The sequence below is a fragment of the Culex pipiens genome, chromosome 1 (genome assembly GCF_016801865.2).
Source record: "Culex pipiens pallens isolate TS chromosome 1, TS_CPP_V2, whole genome shotgun sequence".
NCBI classification, from domain to species: Eukaryota; Metazoa; Arthropoda; class Insecta; order Diptera; family Culicidae; genus Culex; species Culex pipiens.
This window is the reverse complement of record NC_068937.1, coordinates 63985941-63999321: the sequence shown is the minus strand read 5'-3', so window position 1 is coordinate 63999321 and position 13381 is coordinate 63985941. Positions and strand designations below refer to the sequence as shown.

Here is a 13381-nt window from a genome sequence, read left to right as displayed (position 1 = left end):
AGATCGAACTGCTCTTCAACTTCTCGGATTTGGTCAACTGAAACAACTGAGTTAATTTTATCGTCATCGCAATCATTGTAAAACTCATAATCACCATCAATTTTGAAAGAAAAACTGAATTGAAGCACCTGGTCAAATACTGGTATTAAATATTTGAAACATGAGTGTGTTTGAACCGGTTAAATAAAACAATTGATCTGTAATGATTTTTTTCTTTGAAGACTGAAAAAAATTGCATCATTGCTTTACAAATATTTTGAATCAAAACGACTTTAAAAATTTATGAAGTTTGAAGATGCTAGAGATGCCGCATGACACCTTTTGTACCATGTATGTTCTACCGGTACAATTACTGAACCTGTTAGTTGAACCGGTTTAGCTGAATTTTTTATTTCAATGCAGAATGACTATTTATGAAATTTGGAAATGCTAGACATGTCGCATGACACCTTTTGTACTATGAATGTTCTTCCGGTACAACTACTGAACCGGTTAAGCTGAATCGGTTTATTTTGTATATAGAATGACTATTTATGAAATTTGAAGATATTCGCATGATACCTTTTGTACTATGAATGTTTTACCGGTACAACTACTGAACCGGTTAAGCTGAATCGGTTTATTTTTTATATAGCATGACTATTTATGAAATTTGAAGATGTTAGACATGTCGTTTGACACCTTTTGTCTTATGAATGTTCTACCGGTACTGAACCGGTTGGACGAACCGGTTTAGCTAAATTGGTTTTATTACGATGCAGGATGACTTTGTATGAAATTTGAAAATGTTAGACATGTCGCATGACACCGTTTGTACTATGAATGTTCTACCGGTACAACTACTGAACCGTTTTAGGCGAATTGGTTTAATTTTGAAGCAGAATGACTTTATGAAATTTGAAGATGTTAGACATGTTGCATGAGTGTATTTCTAAACAAAAAAAAAATGTTTCCACTGTTTTACTAAAGTATGTACAAAAAACAATAATAGTTCATTAAACCTTCAATGAAAAACTTGAGAGAAAAGGTGCTTTTATTATATTTCTAACGTAAAGTCCTTTCCAAAACACTATAAAACATTGAGGTTTGGGCATGTTTTGCATGAGATAAAAATGCTATGAATTTACTGTAACGCATTTTGCACGGATCTTTTTTCGTGCACCCCCTCCCCCAAAGCCCTTCCCAAAAATTAAAAAAAAATCAAATATTTTTATCTTAAAGTAAACATCCTGATGATTCCAAAACACTAAAGTAGAACATCAAAGTTTGGTACTATTTTGTCTATTTCCAAGGCTTTAGAAAAATCACTGTAACGCATTTTGCAGGCTAGGGGTTGAGACTGTTGAATTCGATATAAAAAAGAAGTGGCGTAGTATAAATCTGAATGAATAAGCACCAAGCAATTACAAACTAATCCAAAAGAATTTATTTGAGATTTTAAGAGTTTTTGCGTTCTACTAAGAAGAAACTTATAATTTCGAAGAGTGGTTATATAAACGAACTACAAGCCTTTTGTTCCCATTTTCGCTGAATCTTGCGTCTTTCATACGCATTTGATTTCTTTAAGAGATAACAGTACCTCTCAACCCAAATCCATATAACTGTATAACGCTTTCTCCGGCTATCCAAAATAATTTTACGCTGCCATTTTTATTCAAATGGATGATAATATTTTAAAATTAACATTTTTTTTAGATTTATTCTTCTTTATCACATAACATTTAATGTTCTTCTAAATTACACTCGTAGTCATTCATTCAACAAACTGTTTTTAATGCACTCGAAACACTGCACTAAGTCACTGAACTTCTTGAGCAAAGAGCTTTTTCAGACAACTAATTGTTTTTTTTTATTTGTTTGAAGTTCTAGGAACATAAACACATGAGATTCTTAACTGACAACTTTTAAAAAATCCATTTCCTCACCTGTTCGTTAAAAAGATGATAATTTTTATCCGGATATACAACTCAGCAGGTATCTGTTACCTTCACAGCCAATAAGCAATATCTGAAACTGTTTTTGCCTTGAACTTATCTTTTTATACGTTGACCCATTTCCAGCTTTCCTTTTACTCTTTCTTCCAATTGCCAACATCGAGGAGAGAGAAGATACAGTAAGATGGACGGATAAAGCTCATAATTCTCATTTCTTGTATAGAAAAACAACACATTCAAAGAAAGACATTGAGGATTTTCGATCAATTCGGCGATTCTATAGAATAGTAAATAATTTTACTAAAAAAAAAAATCAAATTAATCTTATCACTAGAATAAAGTTTTGAGGATTTCGATAAGAATATACAAAAACTGATAACAGTGAAGTTTCCAGTGAAACCTCTTTTTACGCGGTGACGTTACGCTTTTTATTTCGTCGATTTCTCTTAAACCACACAATATTTTTGCATGCTTCAAAAAAAGTTTTGTAGATCTGAACAAAACCTACAAACTGCTTTTAAAAGATTGCAAAAATGTTTCGCCGTTCCAGAGAAATCGTCAAAATAAAAAGCGTAACGCCACCGCGTAAAAAAAGTTTTCACTGTATAAGCGTAAACCGGGGTGACATTGAAAAGATTCCAATTTATTTTTGGAATATTTTTCATCTGATAAGGTCTTTCTTAAGGTTATTATTTTTGAACATGTACTACCCGGACAGACGGTAATAAAAAAAATTAATAATATTTCAATATCAAATCCTGTTAAAATAACAAAAAGTGTTATTATTTTATCCTGAACTTCAACTTCATGAAGAAAAAATAATAACAGTTTCTGATAAAATAACAAGATTTGGTATTGAAGTGATATTATATTGAAAATGTTTAAAAACACGCTAATAAAAGGAAATGTTATACATTTCAAAAATTCTCCTAAAATCAATATTTGTTATTCGTATGGTATTCTGACTTAGAAATAAAATTGTGTACCATAAATTGCACAACCCGTGCAGACCGTAATAACAAAATTAATGCCACTTCAATAAAAAATACTGTTGAAATAACAGAAAGTGTTATGGAATCTTCTTGGAAAATCCATTCTTCCCGGGCAGAAAGTCGCATCATGGGACGAACAAAAAAATAACTTGAGTTGTTTTTGTGAACATGGCATGATTTTTGTTTGTTCCAAAAACTAAAAAAATGGCCGCCGAAATTCATGATACTTTTTATGTTCCTAGACAGTGGATCATCAAATGTTTTATTTTCATTTCTATTTGATATTTTTGGACTTAGCAGAATTTCGAAAATTTATTTATTTGGGACTTTGAAAAAATTTCGACCCGTCTATCATGAGATGATATTTTGATATTTGATCAAGTTTTCGCTGGACTTAGAAAAATTTCGAAAGCCAAATTATTTTGGGACTTAGAAAAAAATCGACCTCTCCATCATGAGATGATATTTTCTAGTTTTATCTTGTTTTCGCTGGACTTAGCAAAATTTCGAATGTCCAATTATTTTGGGACTTAGAAAAATAATCGACCTGTCAATCATGAGATGAAACAATTATTTTCCATCATGTTTTCGTTGGACTTAGCAAAACGTCGTAGACCCACCTTCATGTATACATATCGACTCAGAATCGAAAACTGAACAAATGTGTGTGTATGTGTGTGTGTATGTATGTATGTGACCAACAAACTAGCTCATGTTTCTCGGCACTGGCTGAACCGATTTGACCCGAACTTGTTGCATTCGACTTGGTTTAGGGTCCCATAGATCGAGTTTTATACAGATTGAAGTTTCGATAAGTAGTTCAAAAGTTATGTATAAAAATGTGTTTTCACATATATCCGGATCTCATTTAAATGTATGTAAACGATGTCCGGATCCACCATCCGACCCATCGTTGGTTAGGTTATCAAAAAACCTTTCCAACGAGTCCAAAACATTGAAGATCTGGCAACCCTGTCTCGAGATATGCCCACTTAAGTGATATTGATGTACTTTTTGGAAGCCGGATCTCACTTCAATGTATGTAAACTATGTCCGGATCCACCATCCAACCTTGATCCAACCCATCGTTGGTTAGGTTATCAAAAAACCTTTCCAACGAGTTCAAAACATTGAAGATCTGGCAACCCTGTCTCGAGGTATGGCCACTTAAGTGATATTGGCGTACTTTTTGGATGCCGGATCTCACTTAAATGTATGTAAACTATGTCCGGATCAACCATCCAACCCATCGTTGGTTAGGTTATCAAAAAACCTTTCCAACGAGTTCAAAACATTGAAGTTCTGGCAACCCTGTCTCGAGGTATGGCCACTTAAGTGATATTTATGTACATTTTTATTCCGGATCTAAAAATAGATGAAATTTGTGTACAACTCCATCATATCAGCCATTGTTGGTGATAAGTGAGGAAGGCTCCAACCACATAGGTGGATTAAGTTAGTTTTTAGTTTGACTTTGAACAACCAACGGGGTACAAACTAAAAAAGTGTCAAACGAAAAAGTGACCAACCACCGGGGGTTGAGTGTAATTGTAGTTGCTGAGAGCTGATATTTTGATATTTTTACAACCCTGGTTATTGGATTGTTATTGTAATAACAGACTAATAACATTTTTAGTTATTCTTCGAACAAATCTTTGTTATAATTTTTTGTTATTTTAACAACTAATCCGATCATCCCAATAACAGTTGGAGGTATTCTTCGATAACAAAAATTTTTATTCCAAAGTTGTTTTGGCTTTCAACCAATATCATACCAATAACAAATTTTGCTATGATAACATAAACTGTTATTAAACCCTTATAAAGAAATTCATCCCGGGCGGAAACCCGGGCGGAAAGTGAGTTGGTGGATATAACTTCGAACTATCTTGGCTTGTTTATTCGCATCTTGCTGTAAACTCCTCGAGTTATGACGACTTTTGAAACCGACTGCGTATCATGGAAAGTATATTCCATGATCATACTGCATTATCTACAGTTGATATTGAGGTTTTAGTGGTAGTTTTTTTAGACTTAGCAAAAATTTCGAAAATTTTATTTTTTCCAAAATTTTACCCGAACATCATGAAATGATTATTTTGACTTTATTTCAAATTTATGCTGGACTTAGAAAAATTAGCAGTCACTGACAGAATTTTCAATTTCCGACACTTAGAATAATTTTCATGAGCTTTTAAAGTTTGATTTTATTTATGCTGGACTTTGACATTTTTGCGTATATTTTTTAATTCTTTACTTTTTACAGAAAAAGCATTTTTTGGGACTTAGAAAATTTTCGGGAGTTTGGAAACATGATAAATTTTTTTTGATGTTTATTTTTGCTTTGAACCAAAATTTCGGAAAAATCGACGAAATTACAGGAAATTTTTGTCCGATTTTTACAAAACATCAGTTTATTCCTAAAATAATGTCCCTAACAAAACGTCTTCATTGAAATTTTGAAATTCGAAAGTCGGTTTTTAATAATTATTGATATACCCCCTACAAAAATCGTTCCGGCATTTAGAAAATTTACGGGATCCGTATCACGACAAGATTTTTGGTAGAATTTATTTGATTTTTTGGACTTAACAAAATTTTAGCTTTCGGCCAGTAAAATATTTTCAACACTTAAAAAATTTTCGAGAACAGGAAACTTAAAAAAAAATTTGGGACTTAGAAATTTTTTGGGAATTTGGAAACATGATAAAATATTTTGATGTTTATTTTTGCTTTGAATCAAAATTTCGGAAAATTCGTCGAAATTACAGGAAATTTTTGTCCGATTTTTACAAAAACATCAGTTTGTTCCTAAAATAATGTCACTAACAAAACGTCTTCGTTGAAATTTTGAAATTCCAAAGTTGGCTTTTAATAATTATTGATATACCCCCTACAAAAATCGTTCCGGCACTTAGAAAATTTACGGGATCCGTATCACGACAAGATTGTTGGTAGAATTTATTAGATTTTCAGGACTTTGCGAAATTTTTGCTCTCAGCCAGTTGAATATTTTTCAACATTTTGAAAAATTATTTTGATAAGAAACATTACCAGGCTTTTTGATTTTTTTTGTGGATTTTTGGACTTATGCAATTTAAGGAATATTTTCATAAACTTTTATTTTTAATTAAAAAAATGGAATATAGAGACTTTGGATTTTTCGTGATTTGGAAAATTATTGTGACATTTTGGCAATTCAACGCTTTCTCCACAATTTTTTAATGAGTTTTTAAAGTAAAATAATTTTTCAACTTTGAAAAATCTTGTTTTGATGTAAGTGCGTATACTCCTGCAATATTACTCATATTTGTGAAGAGGATGAAGGGGGGGGAGGGGTTCGAATTGTGGCGGGGTGCATTAAAACCAATAAAATTATTTTTGGGATCAAAATCTACTTTATGAACTTGATATGATTTTTGGAAGATTTCAGTTGTTTGCTACTATAAACTCAACTTGATGTGGCATTGTTGGTCCAATAAACTCAACAAGATTTTTCGCAGATACGCCTCGAACAATTTATGTTCGTGGCCATGTTCGGTTATCTCTTAACCATACCCTGGGGTGAACTTGACTTGTTCGTGTTTTTACGAACATGGGTAGATTTTCCAAGATGCAACTTTCTGCCCCCCGGGCAGAAAGTCGCCCGGGCAGAAAGTTGCATCTTGGAAAAATCTACCCATGTTCGTAAAAACACGAACAAGTCAAGTTCACCCCAGGGTATGGTTAAGAGATAACCGAACATGGCCACGAACATAAATTGTTCGAGGCGTATCTGCGAAAAATCTTGTTGAGTTTATTTGACCAACAATGCCACATCAAGTTGAGTTTATAGTAGCAAACAACTGAAATCTTCCAAAAATCATATCAAGTTCATAAAGTAGATTTTGATCCCAAAAATAATTTTATTGGTTTTTAATGCACCCCGCCACAATTCAGACCCCCCCCCCCCCTTCTTCCTCTTCACAAATATGAGTAATATTGCAGGAATATACGCACTTACATCAAAACAAGATTTTTCAAAGTTGAAAAATTATTTTACTTTAAAAACTCATCAAAAAATTGTGGAGAAAGCGTTGAATCGCCAAAATGTCACAATAATTTTCCAAATCACGAAAAATCCAAAGTCTCTATATTCAATTTTTTTTAAATTAAAAATAAAAGTTTATGAAAATATTCCTAAAATTGCATAAGTCCAAAAATCCACAGTAAAATTTCAAAAAGCCTGGTAATGTTTCTTATCAAAATAATTTTTCAAAATGTTGAAAAATATTCAACTGGCTGAGAGCAAAAATTTCGCAAAGTCCTGAAAATCTTATAAATTCTACCAAAAATCTTGTCGTGATCCGGATCCCGTAAATTTTCTAAGTGCCGGAACGATTTTTGTAGGGGGTATATCAATAATTATTAAAAACCGACTTTCGAATTTCAAAATTTCAATAAAGACGTTTTGTTAGGGACATTATCTTAGGAACAAACTGATGTTTTTTCAAAAATCGGACGAAAATTTCCTGTAATTTCGACGAATTTTCCGAAATTTTGGTTCAAAGCAAAAATAAACATCAACAAATTGTATCATGTTTCCAAATTCCCAAAAATTTTCTAAGTCCCAATTTTTTTTCGGTTTCCTCATCTCGAAAAATTTCTAAGTGTTGAAAATATTTTACTAGCCGAAAGCCAAAAGTTTTCTAAGTTTAAAAAATCAAATAAATTCTACCAAAAATCTTGTCGTGATACGAATCCCGTAAATTTTCTAAGTGCCGGAACGATTTTTCTAGGGGGTATATCAATAATTATTAAAAACCGACTTTCGAATTTCAAAATTTCAATGAAGACGTTTTGTTAGGGACATTATTTTAGGAACAAACTGATGTTTTTGTAAAAATCGGACGAAAATTTCCTGTAATTTCGACGATTTTTCCGAAATTTTGGTTCAAAGCAAAAATAAACATCAACATAATTTATCATGTTTCTAAACTCCCAAAAATTTTCTAAGTCCCATTGTTTTTTCATTTTTCTGTTCTCGAAAAATTTTTACTGATCGAAAGCCAAAATTTTGCTAAGTCCAAAAAATCAAATAAATTCTACCAAAAATCTTGTCGTGATACGGATCCCGTAAATTTTCTAAGTGCCGGAACGATTTTTCTAGGGGGTATATCAATAATTATTAAAAACCGACTTTCGAATTTCAAAATTTTAATGAAGACGTTTTGTTAGGGACATTATTTTAGGAACAAACTGATGTTTTTGTAAAAATCGGACAAAAATTTCCTGTAATTTCTTCGATTTTTCCGAAATTTTGGTTCAAAGCAAAAATAAACATCAAAATAATTTATCATGTTTCCAAACTTCCAAACATTTTCTAAGTCCCAAAAAAATGCTTTTTCTGTAAAAGTAAAGAATTGAAAAATATACGCAAAAATGTCAAAGTCCAGCATAAATAAAATCAAACTTTAAAATATCAGCTCATGAACATTATTCTAAGTGTCGGAAATTGAAAATTATGTCAGTGACTGCTAATTTTTCTAAGTCCAGCATAAATTTGAAATAAAGTCAAAATAATCATTTCATGATGTTCGGGTAAAATTTTGGAAAAAATAAAATTTTCGAAATTTTTGCTAAGTCCAAAAAAATTACCACTAACACCTCAATATCAACTGTAGATAATGCAGTATGATCATGGAATATACTTTCCATGATACGCAGTCGGTTTCAAAAGTCGTCATAACTCGAGGAGTTTACAGCAAGATGCGAATAAACAAGCCAAGATAGTTCGAAGTTATATCCACCAACTCACTTTCAGCCCGGGCGCATCTTAGGATGAACTTAAAAATATCATGGACTGTTTTTGTGAACATGGCATGATTTTTGTTTGTTCCAAAAACTAAAAAATTGGCCCCAGAAATTCATGATACTTTTTATGTTTCTAGACAGTGCACAGTGGGCGAAATGGAACCCAAAATCGGACTTAATTGAACGCGGCTGGTTCCCTGGTATGAAAAATAGTGTTTTTTATGTAAAAAAATCCGGGGAATCGATTGGTGATGGTTTCATTCACCGCACGAAACGGCAAAGGGTCCATTTTGCCTCAATTCCCCATTTTTTTACATTTTTTCTTGAAAATCGGTCTGTATTTAGAGCGGAGGCTTCATGCGGCCATCCAAAATGCACTTAACTTATGTGAAAATGTCCCACGAATCCAGTAAAAATAATCACTTTCACCGCAAAAATCATCTAGGGTCCATTTAACCCCAATTCCGCTATAAAAGCATTTTTGGCCGTTTTCAAATGTTAGGTCAGATTTTACAAATCTGAAAATATTTTTATCGAAAAGATCAGACAATTTTACATAAGAATGACGATTTGCACTTGATAGTTTAACACATTTATGTTGATAAAAATAAACATTATGTAAAAGGCAGTTTATTCTGCGTTTGGGAAAATTGGCCCAAAACTGGTTTTTTAATCTTTTTATTTAGTTTAATTTCTATATCAACATAAATGTGTCAAACAATCAAGTGCAAATTGTCATTCTTATGTAAAATTGTCTGATCTTTTCGATAAAAATATTTTCAGATTTGTAAAATCTGACCTAACATTTGAAAACGGCCAAAAATGCTTTCATAGCGAAATTGGGGTTAAATGGACCCTAGATGATTTTTGCTGTGCAAGTGGTTATTTTTACTGGATTCCTGGGACATTTTCACATAAGTTAAGTGCATTTTGGATGGCCGCATAAAGCCTCCGCTCTAAATACAGACCGATTTTCAAGAAAAAATGTAAAAAAATGAGGAATTGGGGCAAAATGGACCCTTTGCCATTTTGTGCGGTGGATAAAATCATCACCAATCGATTCCCCGGAATTTTTTACATAAGAAACACTATTTTTCATACCAGGGAACCAGCCGCGTTCAATTAAGTCCGATTTTGGGTTCCATTTCGCCCACTGTGCAGTGTATCACCAAATGTTTTATTTTCATTTCTATTTGATATTTTTGGACTTAGCAGAATTTCGAAAATTTATTTATTTGGGGCTTTGAAAAAAATTCGACCCGTCTATCATGAGATGATATTTTGATGTTTGATCAAGTTTTCGCTGGACTTAGAAAAATTTCGAAAGCCAAATTATTTTGGGACTTAGAAAAAAATCGACCTCTCCATCATGAGATGATATTTTCTAGTTTTATCTTGTTTTCGCTGGACTTAGCAAAATTTCGAATGTCCAATTATTTTGGGACTTAGAAAAAAAATCGACCTGTCAATCATGAGATGAAACAATTATTTTCCATCATGTTTTCGTTGGACTTAGCAAAATTTTCACTCCTCCGCAAAATGCCACTTTTGTTAATGGAAATTTTTAGTGAGTTTTTTTCACTTTAATTTACTTTAAATACACTAGTTAAACTAATCACATTAAAAAGTATTTTAACGCACATAAAATTTCATCGCAAAGCGCAAAAATGAGCCCACGCGCTCGCTCTCTCTCTTCTCTCTTCTTTCGTTCACTGCTCGCACGCAACGCGCGAGACATGTCGTGACAGGAATCGGCAATCGGCAGACAGACAGCTTTTGCGTTCGTGGCGGGCTGGTTTGTTTACGTTTTCGCGCAGTAGTTTTCCGCGGATAAATTGTAATCCGCGAATCGCCGCGGGTTGTGAGTACGTTCTATGGCCGAGGGAGTGTGTGTTCGATCGGTCCGTGGCCTTCGGGAGCCGCGATATATTGTGGTTAAGTGATTGCTTCTGTTTTGGTGGCTGGGGGCGAAGAAAAAGTTCCGCTCAGTGTTGGCGGATGCAAGGAATGTTCAGGCCAAGCAGCTGCCCCCAGAAGAGGAATCCTCTTGCCCTTAATGTCACTTGGCCTCCTTCCTCCTCCTCCTCCTGCAGGTGCTGTCTTGACACGGATCAACGCCGGAACGATTTCGGTGGATTTGACAGGACACGGGAGTTCTCGGTGAAGGAAAACACCGCTGGTTAAGTTTGTTTTGGTTTTGGTGTCGCGTGATTGGAATCCTGATTTGTGGGGGAACATTGTTTTCGCGAATTCGCGATTGTGTGCGTGTGTGTTTGTTTACGTTTGACGTATTCTTGGTGAACGGGTGATTACAACTGGATGAAACTTTCTTGGTGTTTCCGGAGGGGGTGAGCGAGAGAAAAACTGACAAATCCGCGTTGGTGCTGGCTGCGGCCTGCGATTGTTCATGTGACTGTGTTTTGTTTACGGGGGTTTGTTTACGTTTTTAATTGATTATTGTGAGTGTGTGGCAGGGGCAGGGACGTGACAATGTGACATTGCTTCTATCCCTTAAGGGGTGTCCGTGACAGAAGGAAGAACCTTTCTCTGGTTATTTCGGAGGAGGTAATCTATTGGGCGACTCGCGAGCAGTTTCCCGGTGAAGGTGGAGAGTGGAGTCCATCTGAATCGATGGTACATGCTGCTTCTAAATACTTAGTAGGAAGAAGTATTTCAACGATTTTTTGACTCAGATAAGTATTATTTGCTTTCCTTTTCTATTTTTTTTAAATATCATGTTGGATTATTTGATAAAAAAAACCCTGGACATTCTGTTTGAGAATTGATACTTTGTGTTTTGTTTTCTTCAACAGGACCACAACCTGGACATGTTTCGGGACATTCAGCATCTGGCATTTTGTTTAATTAGACAAATTAGCTGCGATGCAATCATGCTTTGGTTGGATGGATTGGAAGAGGATTAACCAGGTATGTACGAAAAATATTATTTTAAGGTGAACCTATCACTGTTCGAACTTCATTTTGTTAATTTTGCGAATATATTTTTTTCAAACCAAATCAATGTAGTCATAAATTTTATATTAATTGAATTTTCACCAAGATATATTGATCACAGATGACTTCGAAAACCTTTGTCTGGGAAGTCACTAGAATATTTTGTGCGAATTATTGTTTAAATATTTTTTAAAGACGTTCTCGTGAAGAGATTTTTTTTATTTAACGTTGTTGCCGTATTATATTGGTATAGTAGTTGTCCTAAGCTGAGATGAGGAGTACCTTTAAAAACTTAATTCAAAGAAAGATTTTGGTTTTGAGCGAATAATTCAACTGAAGAAAGAACATCATCTTTCTTCAATATTTGATTTGCTTTTATTATTTCAGTGTTTTAAAGAATTTGGGCATGAATCGTTTTTAAGTTTATAAATTGATTTTTTTAGAAGTAGATTATGTTAAAGTCAATGTAACTTTTTCCAACAAAAAGTTGTTTATATTACATTGAAAAACTGATGATTTATGTAACTTGCAATATCAAATAAAGTGAAATTTTATTTAAATATTTAATGAACCTCTTTAATTATTTTTTACATTTTAAAATATTGTTGACTTTCAGTACATCATTTTAATAACAGATTGATTGAAAGTTATTAACAAAAACCTTCAAAAAATAGATATGACTGGTGTCCCATAAAAAATACACATTGTTACTGAGTTTTGTGGCATTAATATAAAATGAATATTAATGGCAAAAACTCAATACATAAATCGATTCAATTTAAATATCAATGTTGATAATTAATTCAATTTATACGCAATGTTTTTTCACAGTACGCTTTCACTGTGCGTGCACGCTCTCTCTCTCTTTTCGCTTTTCTCCCACTTGCTGCTTACACTCGCACACACGGCGAAATGTCAAAACAGGAATCAAAACAAACCGGTGCTGTGGTTTTTTGTTTCGTAAATCGGGAAAAAGTGCATTTTTGGTGCATTATGTGTCGATAGTCGTATGTATTTGTGTTTGTTTATGTGTAGTGAGTGAGGGGAAAGTGGAGGTTGTCGTTTTACCGCGGAAAAGAACGATTTGTAGCGAGAATCTTGTGTATTTTTGCGTCACCATTTTGGTGCACTAGAACAGCGATTCTCAACCTTTTTCTAGGCTGGTACCCCCTACCATGTAAATCAAGTAGCCCCGGTACCCCCGTTGAGAATCGCTGCACTAGAAGAAGGAAAACTAAGTAGATTCACCACCGCCAGAGTTGGCCACCGATGGAAACTGAGGCTTCAATTCGGTGCGGAGTGAACCCGGCAGGCTGTGCTGTTTTTGTTTATGTGTTTTATGTCGGTAATTGCGTGTGTATTAGTTTGTTTATGTGGGGGATGTGGTTTGCAAAAGAATTCAAAGGAGGTTTTTTCGCGATCGACTTTTGCTCCTGTCACAGAAGAAGTCAGAAGAGGAATCCTCGTTGCCGGTATGGCCACCATCATTCAGCTTTACGGAAGCTCTACAATCTCCAGATTCTTCCTGTGGCAGACGGTGCTTGTTTTGCCTGTTGACAGATGCATCTCGCGGAAGAGGAGCTTTGCAGTCGCAAGGTATTCACGGCGTCTTTTTCAGGGGGGTAGTATTTTTTGAGAAATAGCAAGAAAACTGTCATATACATATGAAAGTGTGGAACATCCCCGTTCATTTGCGGGGCGAACGAA

The 13381-nt window shown here is 34.1% G+C and overlaps 1 protein-coding gene across 3 annotated transcripts in view; it reads right to left on the bottom strand.

The window, feature by feature from the left end:
• The window catches only part of LOC120426166 (uncharacterized), a 62974-nt gene extending 60891 nt beyond the window's left edge, over nt 1-2083 (bottom strand). For 2 of the 3 annotated variants that reach the window (XM_039590885.2, XM_039590887.2), the window contains exon 1: nt 1926-2083. The gene's annotated coding sequence lies outside the window, so the exon portion shown is untranslated. Of the gene's footprint in view, nt 1-1579; nt 1603-1925 lie in introns of those variants that run through there. The other variant, XM_039590886.2, reaches the window with a different exon arrangement.
• Between the last annotated feature and the right edge of the window lie 11298 nt (nt 2084-13381).